This window comes from Chrysemys picta, chromosome 12 (genome assembly GCF_011386835.1).
Source record: "Chrysemys picta bellii isolate R12L10 chromosome 12, ASM1138683v2, whole genome shotgun sequence".
NCBI classification, from domain to species: Eukaryota; Metazoa; Chordata; order Testudines; family Emydidae; genus Chrysemys; species Chrysemys picta.
The window spans coordinates 7199856-7209246 of NC_088802.1; the positions used below are offsets into that span (position 1 = coordinate 7199856).

A 9391-nucleotide genomic window follows, 5' to 3' on the forward strand; every position below is an offset into this window, starting at 1 on the left:
AGAGTTAAAACAGCACTCTCAAATCTTACAGCAGCAGTAACATCAGGAGAAGAAACATTTAGGACCCCAGAAGGGGGCAGACCTTTGGGACCCCTCTGGAGATTGGGAAGGGGATATTTGGGATATTTGGGTAAATTCCTCCTCCCAGGGCCAAAATGCCATTGAAACAGTTAACAACAGTGCCTGCTTCTGCCTCAGATCTCCAGGCCATGGCAAAATGGCTGGAAATTTTAAAACAGAATTTTATTTTTTCTAGATGAAGTGTTAACGCCCTTTTACTGAGAGAAAGGGAGGATTTACACTCACAAGAAATGCACCACTTAATTAGCATTTGTGCAGCCCCAAGTACCAAACACACTGTGGCAGAGACCAAGCAGGGTCTGCCATGGTAAAAGCACTGTGCTAATTTGTTTCCAAGCTTCTATCTTTCAGGCTCTGAACCAGAACATCAGGAGAGCTGGTACCAGCTGAAGAGTTATAAAATACCATGGTTATAGTGTCATGACAAAGTCTGTGTTCAGTGTTCTGTGTTGCATGTTCTGTGTCTGTCTCTAGTGGTGTCCTGTGCTAGCATTGGGTCCAGAGAGAGAGGGGATACTACACTGGACAGGGTAAATGTCTTTTCCTCTCTCTACTTCCCCCATCTCCATCCAACTTATCAATCACCACTTGTGTCCAAAAGACTTTGGTCCCCAGTGCATCAGGGTTATTTTGTTTTGTTTTGTCAGGTTCTCTAATAATCATTTTGTTGTTGATTTTTGTTATTAATACATTTGTATTGTTAGTTACATTTGCTTGTATTATTATTAATTCCACACTTTCCTCTATGCACTCTGGTTCTATTTCCCCAAGCCCTGAAGGGTAGTTCTTGGGCCCCCATAACCTGTAAGACCTTGGCCCATAATTGTATGGCCCCATCTTTCAGGTCCCCAGAAACCTCTGAAAACAACTGTTAAAAATAGGGAATTCTACAACATTTTAGCAACTCAATGTTAGTTTAAGTCCAAATCAGCTTAACCTTGCATAACAACTGTGGTACTCCTACAAAATCTTACTTGTTGTGTGTGCTTAAGAAGGTCCTGACCTCAGTGACTTTTATTGTTTGATGGCTATTGCAGCATCAAACTTGGGCCTCATTTTGTTTGTCAATGTACCCAATTATTGTAATGGTAATGGTTTTGTTGTATTTCCAATTATTATAATTATAATTGTTTGCATTTGTGTTTATGTTATATCTGGTGTTTAGTCAATTGTAATGGTTTTAGTTATATTCACCTGGTTATAATTGTTTGGTTTGTTTGCAACAAATACAAAAGATTTATATGGTGACCACTCAAGAATTGTTCTTGAGAGGTTAAAAGGGGGACAATGTAGATCAATCTCTGATAATTTTCATATGATTTTACATTGTGCCTCTTCATATAACCTTGTGGTGGGTCTACCCACGTGTGATCTCTGTTTTCATGGAACTTTGTATCAAAGCCTCATTTAGAAACTTTGCGTTGCCCTTGGTATAATATTATAGCCCCTAAGGATAGAATAAGATAGAAGAAAAATTTCTTTTGCTAGCAGTAGAACAAGAGCTCTCCCCCCCCCCCCTCTTAATCAATTGCCCTATTGAATGAATGAGGTGTGGATGAGCAAGGCATGGAAGGCAGCACCTCCAGACAGCCTCAACTGTTGGAGAGGGGCTGGGAGCCAGACCCAAGGACAATAAAACGTGTCAAGTGGGCTCATTAAAGACAAGCAGACATACTGACGGCCTCGGGGGTTAGAAGCAAGCACCTTCTTTTGGAAACACCCTCTTTGCAGCATTGGGACAACACTCAAAAGAAAGCAGCACAAAGGACCAATGGACACAGACACAGAGTTTGAATCTGGTATAGATTTGCATAAGAGAAAAGCTGCTATAAAAGTGAGGTGTCTTGCAGAGGACCCCGGGTCTCGTCTTGTCAACATGGGAGCATCGATCCGGATCGGCAGAAGCCCGGCTCCACCCCCTCCCCCATATAACTCACCTGGCCAGTGAAGTTAAGGGGAGCAACTAATTGGTAACAACAAGACGGAGTGTGTTTATGTGTGTGTGTGAGTGTAAGTGTAATATATTATATGCATATGATACAGTGTTAATGAATACATGTATTACTAATAAATGTGGCGTTTTGCCTTATTCCCCCTAAAAAGATCCTGTGCAGTACTTTAAGTACAACAAGCTGAGCCCACATCTGCTGAGTCCCAGCCCAGTGCCTTAACCCCAAAGCCGGCCAGTGTCTCTCTGTCTCTGACTCTGTCTCTCTCTTGAGTTTATCTTTGTAAATCCATCAGTCTCTCTGCCCATTGGGTAACTGACTCTACAAAGTTCATGGCAGGAGCAGATCAGCTGCTTGTCTTCACTTGACGGTGCTGCACGGCCCTGCCCCTGCCCACGTCTCCGTCCCTAACTCCGCCCCCATTCCAGTGCTTGGGCTGCACTCCCAGGATCGCAGGGATTGCCAGACCAGAGGTCCCTCTACCCACTCTCCAGTCTGTGACACTGGCCAGCACCAGAGGAAAGAACGAGACACCCGCAGTTCTAGGATAACCTGTCCCCAGGGGAAGGTCCCTCCTAACCCCACTCTACCACCTCCTCCCTCCTTGATCCTTCATCTTCTCCCCCTTGGGCCTACAGCCCCCAATGTCTGGATTGGCCTCTCTCTCCCAGGGCTCAAAGGACCCTCTCAATCCACCTTCAGATCCCTCTTCAAACCCCACTTCGCTGGGCCAGCTCCCAACACCGCCTTTTGTTCTGCTGCTACCAGCTCCTCCCCCTGGGCCCAACCTCAGTCTCGGGTTTCATGACCTGCCCTTTTACGCTACACAACACTGGTTTGGCATCTTCCTGTCGTTACCCTTCGCCCTCCCCACCCCCATTCCCTGCAGCCCTGCCCATCTCAGCAGTGGGTGAGGCTGGTCTTTGGGACACAGGCAGAGCCCGGGGAGTGGGAGGTGAAAGCAGCAAATGGCAGCACCCAGCATGGACAGGAAGTGCTGATCTGAGCTCGCCCACAGCATGAGAGGATGCTGATGGTGTGAACAACCCCCCCGGTGTTACACGATTTCTTGACCAAAGACAATTTCCTGTGAGAGCCCCTGGGTCCGGCTCATATTCATGTGTTTGCTGAAGTGGCTACAATGGATTCCCAGTGAGCTCTCTGGCTGGCTGCAATTCTTCTTACTGCCGAACTGCCTGCACTAAATCCGAAAACCTCTCTATTTACCTGCTGGATTGTCACAGCACGGGCTGGTCACACAACACACAATGTGATATGCAGCTATTCTAGCAAACGAACATAGATCTCTGATGTATAAACAGTCAGAGGGAAAATCCCCACCCCGCAAACAACCTTAATTCTGTCCTCTTTAAGACCTGCCCCAGTGTGCCACTAACACACATACCAGCACTCTGCCCTCACACGTGCTACAGGACACATTGGGGATCATGGTGGATGATCAGCTGAACATGAGCTCCCAGTACGATGCTGCGCCAAACAGAGCAGGTGAGATCCTGGGATGTATAAACAGGGGAATCTGAGCACAACAAGCACCAGCAGGAACTGAACCAGGCAGCTTCAGAGCTAAAAACATGAGCCTCTCCACAGTGTGCACTAGAGAGCCAGGGGAGTTGTACATGGGGCTGTAACAGACCCACATCCTCTGCAGCTCAGCACAGCTGGGGACACGGAACATGCCGTGGCCAGTGATTTATACAGGGCCATACACCCCATCCCACTGCTGCCCCTCAATGCCCTTGTGGGTTTGCTGAGTTTCCCAGAATGCACTGCTTCTGGGGGCCGAGCTGGGACGTGTGGGATCGGTACCCAAGGACATCTCTGTGGAAACGATTTAGGAGGCAGGGCAAACTTGCATCAGTTTGAAACCTGGTTCAGCAAGGCCAGCCAAGGGGCCCTGACCAGCTTGTATTCAAAGCTGTTCTGTCCAACCAGTGCAGGTCTCCAGCACAGTCCCGGGGAGGGTGGAGGAGAGATGTAGCTAAGACCACACATGCGCTCGGTACCTGCATTTCCTGTGTGGTTTCCCTTGAAGAACGGTCAGTGCTCGTGGGAGCCCTGGGCTGCACAGACCAAGTCTGAGGGCCAGTTAATGGGGGGCCTCTTTTCCCCCCTCTGAGCATCTGCTGGGAAATCAAACCAGGGACACGCTTGGCCAATGGAGGACGAAGAGGGCTACGCGGTATTAAACCTCCGGCTGAAGCAGAGACAACCAGGCCGCCCCCCTGGAGCTGGGCCCCAAGGTAAGTGATTGAGCATCCTCCCAGGGCATCTACTTTCACAACACAGCAATTACAGGGTGCAGCTGGGACTTCACAGAGACCCAAGGGAGCTGAAATTTACTGGGACCTGGACACCCAACTCCATTGGACAGCTCTGAAAGTGCCAGCCTGGGTCTTTGCATGCCACACGTCAGAGAGGGGATGAGGGAAAGTGTCCCGGGATGAGCGGACAATCCATAGAGTGAAGCACAACTCCCTGGAGGAGAGAGTGAGTGAAGATACTCCCTGTATTTCCAGTGCCACTGCTAAGGGCTTGATCTGGCTAATACTTACTCGTAGGTGTAGGATTTACTACCGTGAGTGGCACCATTGACTTCTGGCATTTTCTGCTGCATTGCACAGTGAGAAAGTATCAAACCAACAAAACACCCAGTAAATGTTAGGGCTACAACAAATCCACAGGTGTGGTGCTTGACTGACCACTAGTAAGTGTATTTTCACTGGACATTGAATGCAAACAATGGGATAAGACGACACTGCTGTGACAGACAATGGAAAATGCGCTGTAGCCTTATTATGAAATCTGAATGTGCATCATCATTCAGGGGGTTCCCACAGCTTAGGATCTTGGTCTAAATGAAGACTGATGCCGCATTTTCCATAAGGAAAAAGGTAGCCAGACAATGTTGCACCAATTTAATGTGAACGTCAGTGGTCCCAATCATTATTCTTTCCTTCCTTTCCCGGCTAGGACTGGGGAAATACTGCAACAAATCTTCCCATGGATTTGTTTGAATTTTGAGCTGTGTTTGGGCCCCTTTTGTGCTCACTTCCTGCAAATATCCTAACTTACAAGCTGCCAGGTAGGAATAATTGCTCAGGAAATTATTAAATGCTTGGAAACAGGGAATTTTTAGGCAAATATTGGAGAAGTTCCCCAGCAAAGGGCACGGTCAGTTTCCAGTCTGCAGGGTTAGGGGGTCTGTAGGGGGGCAGGGGAGGAAGTGTGGCACAGCGCCATCAGGTAGTCACTGCAGGTATCTCTCAGGATGGGCAGTGGCAGGAGGGTGCAGGCTAGTGAGACAAGTGGGAAAGGTGTCACACGAGCCGATTTTTAATGGCACGCCAGCCCCGCTCAGCCCCATGCACGCGCCGCCTTACTTTCACTTCTAGGTTCTGGCTGCTGGCCCCTTGCTAGCCAGGGTCCTGGCGGCCAGGACCCCAGCTGGCAAGGGGCCGGCAGCCGGAACCCCAGAGCAGCGGTGGGCTGAGCAGGGCCGGCAGCCGGAACCCCAGAGCAGCGGTGCGCTGAGCTGGGCTGGCGGCCGGGACCCCAGAGCAGCGGTGCGCTGAGCTGGGCTGGTGGCCGGGACCCCAGGTCTGGAGTTCGGTCCGCTGGCTCCTGACAGCTGGGGTTCCAGCCGCTGACCCTGCTCAGCCCGCTGCCAGCCCAGGGTCCCGTCCACCGGTCCCGCTCAGCCCGCTGCTGGCCTGGATGGACGGAACCCCGGGCCGACAGCGGGCTGAGCAGGGCCAGCGGCTGGAACTCCAGACCGGCAGCGGGATGAGCCGCTCAGCCACCATCCAGGTAACCTGGTTGCAACCGGGACTGTCCCAGGCCAGCCCCAAGCCCCCCGCCCCCCAGGACTTCCCCCCTACACACACAGCCCATCCCCCTGCCCTGAGCCCCTCATGCCACACAACCCTGACTCCTGCATCATCCACATCCCCACCCCCTGCCCTGAGCCCCCTGCACCCCAAACCCCTCCCCTGAGTGCTCCCCCCCCACACCCACACATCCCCAGCCCCTGAGCTCCTCCCTCCGAGGGAATTGCAATATGACAGTACCTGTAAGAAATTTAAGTTACTTTCACCCCTGCTGGAACCCCAGACCAGCAGCGGACTGAGCGGAGCCGGCGGTGGGGTGAGCGGCTCATCCCGCTGCTGGTCTGGGGTTCCAGCCGCCGGCCCCACTCAGCCCACTGCCAGCCTGGGGTACCGGCAGCCATCCCGGGGCTCTGCTCCTGGCCTCAACCCAGGGCTCTTCAGCCACCCCTTCTGTAGCCCACATTGGAAAACTCAGCAAGGAAAAGCGAGGGCAAGGATCACACTAAGCTGATAAGATCTGCATTTTAATTTTATTTTAAATGAAGCGTCTTAAATATTTCAAAAACCTTATTTACTTTAAATACAACAATAGTTTAGTTCTATAATATATATTTATAGAGAGAGACCTTCTGAAAACGTTAAAATGTATTACCGACACGCGAAACCTTACATTACAGTGAACTTGGCACACCACTTCTGAAAGGTTGCCTACCCCTGGTCGACACAGTGCAGCTGGGCGCGTGTCTCCCAGCCCAGGTAGCCAGACGCACTCTGCCCCCTCCCAGCTGCAGTGCAGGCACGTACCCTTAGAGCTGGAGTGCCGGGGTTCTCTGAGCGAGGGCTGATCGGCCGCAGGTTTGGTACCACTGCAACTATCCGTTTAGAAACAACAGTTACGCTGGTGCAACTGCTGGGGAGGACCCGGTTTGAAAGGTGCCTTGTGCTGCTCTAGCTCATTCCCGTCCTCGTGGGTATTAAACTGTTCTTCAGCTTCCCAATGCTGCGTTCTGGGAGCACCGCCCGGAGGATGCTCCCGCTGGGGCTGAGGAGAAGCACGACCCCCGGGGGAGGGGGCTGCGCTGGCCCCAGAGGGGAACCATCCCCGGGTGTGTTATTGTCCTTCACGTGGGGGCTGACGGTGTGTTACCAAACACGACTCTTCCAGGTTCCCCTCGGTACCCGCGCTGGATCTGGGTCGCCCTAGGACTGTCCGGGGCTGGGTTCCTCGTCCTGCTGGGAACGGTGGTAGCGCTGGCTGTTTGGGGTGAGTCACTCGAGGCCGCTGAGGCGTTTAACAGGCACATGTACATTATTTGTACTAGAGGGTCACACGCTTCGTAGCTTGTGTCGAGCTCACTGCACCCACCAGGGGCTCCTGGCAGCCTGCCCCCCCCCCACTGCAGGGACTCCCTGCAACCCAACCCCCTTCCTCATCCCAGAGGTTCCATATGCCCCCATGCTCCTCTCCCCCCATACCATTGTCCCCCATTCTCCCCCCATCTGCCAGGGGCTCTGTGTACCCCTCCCCCCATGCCAAGGGTTCTGCACATCCCTCCCATTCCTCCCTTCCCCCACACCAGAGTCACACATTGTCTCTCCCCCATGGCAGGGTCTGTGTGTGCCCCTCATACCACTGTCCCACTTTCTCCCTCTTACGGCAGGGTCTGGGTGTCCCCCCCCAACTTCTGCCTCCCTATCTCTAGGTCCCCACTTTCCCCCCCAGGTTTGCCCCCTGGCCAGGTTTTTCCAGGATCGCCCCTTTGTTGAGGTCGCTGTCCTGGGAGATCTGCCCGGGTGCTTTGTGCATGCTGCCAGCTGTCCGGTTTTATGGGCTCAGGATCACCCTGAGTATTTGTACCGCAGAGGTGGCAACCTTCCCCCTAACCCTATCTCCATTCTGGGTCTCCGCTTCCTCCCCCACCAGTGCCCCATCCCTCTCGTCCCCACTCCGCTTTCCCCTACAAACCATCCCTGCAAAAGGCTCATATTTCTGTTAGAGGCCAGGCTACAGACAGCGTCCACATGCAGCAAGTTAAGCTGCTGCTTGTGATGTATGCAGGCAACAACTTGGGATGTCAGAGAGATTATCTGCCTGCAGCACCAGTCAACCTGGGAGCCCTGATTTTCCCCTGAATCCGGCTTTTCTAGGGTTCCGATTTGCACCAGAATCAGTCAGATTCTGTCCATCGGTGCCTAGAACAGTCCCTGGAATGGCGGGATGGGTCGGATGCGGCATTCCAAAGTTACCACATTTCAAACAGAGAAATGCCACAACGTTGGCTCCAGGCCCCCACCCTAGTGCAGCAGCACCGAGAGGCACAGCCGAGATCAGAGCTGCACAAACATACCATGAGACAACCCTGCTCCCAGGTGCTCAGAGTGCAGCTAAGAACCATGAATTCCCCCCTCCTTCCACAACCCCGCTGTGAGTCCAGCTCTGAGTCCAGTCCGTGTGTGAACGGCGTCCTGGGCACTTAATCACCACCCGCGGGTCAGATGTTATCCCAGCAGGTGCAGTTAGGAGCTTAGTACATGACACTCGTGTGAGCCGACTGGGACAGCGTCCCTGTTACACACGCAGGGGAAGTGGGACACCCAGCCTGTGTTTAACCCCTCCCAGGTCGCGTCAGCAGCAACAAGGGCCGGGTTCAACATCTAGAGGTTCCCCTTAACAACACAAATCAGAATTGGCTTGAGCCCCCAGCCAGTAATCTGGGAAAACTAAACATCCCTTGGGCTCTTCTAAGAGACAACACTTCCCACGTGCCAGCACTGAGTCTGTACAACAAACAAAAACTTCTAGTAAAAGCGAACCCAGCATTAATTTGGGAAAACACCCCCGCCACGATTGGAAAGTGCAAACACCCACCAGGGCCGGTGCAAGGAAGTTTCGCACCCTAGGCGAAACTTCCACCTTGCGCCCCAGCCCTGCCTCAGCTCCCCGCCCCCTGAGGTGCCCCACCCAAGGCAGCTCTTCCCCCCTCCCCCGGGGAGCCGTGCGGCAGCTCCCCACCCCAGCTCACCTCTGCTCCGCCTCCTCCCCGAGCATGCCAGCCCCGCTCTAATTCTCCTCCCCTCCCAGGCTTGTGGCGACAGCTGATTGGCGCTGCAAGCCTGGGAGGTGGGAGAAGTGGAACAGCGACCACACGCTCAGGTAGGAACGCTGTAAAAAAAAAATTGGGGGCACCACATTTTGGTGCCCCAAAATCTTGGCGCCCTAGGCAACCACCTAGTTTGCCTTAATGGTAGCACCGGCCCTGCACCCACCCCACCCTACTCTGGGCACTGTCCTTTGCCTCAGTTTCCCACCTTGCGATGTGAAAGTCGGATGAACAAACACGCCACTCCCTGCTCCCTCCCCTGCACCCCACTCACAGCTGCCGTCCTTAGTCAGCGAAGACCAGTTCAGAGGTGCAGTCACATGGGTTCCCCTCCCTCCTCTAAAACAGGAGGGGGCCATGGAGCAAACAGGATCACTGCTACTGCTTCCTGGTCACTGCCACTTCTGCGATG

General features: G+C 53.0%; 1 long non-coding RNA gene across 1 annotated transcript; it reads right to left on the reverse strand.

Annotated features, from left to right (window-relative positions):
* Positions 1–271: 271 nt before the first annotated feature.
* Positions 272–2046, reverse strand: LOC135974708 (uncharacterized). The gene is made up of 2 exons (XR_010591824.1): positions 1056–2046; positions 272–939 (listed from the first exon to the last, which is right to left on the reverse strand). It is a non-coding gene; the product is annotated as an uncharacterized LOC135974708 (long non-coding RNA).
* Between the last annotated feature and the right edge of the window lie 7345 nt (positions 2047–9391).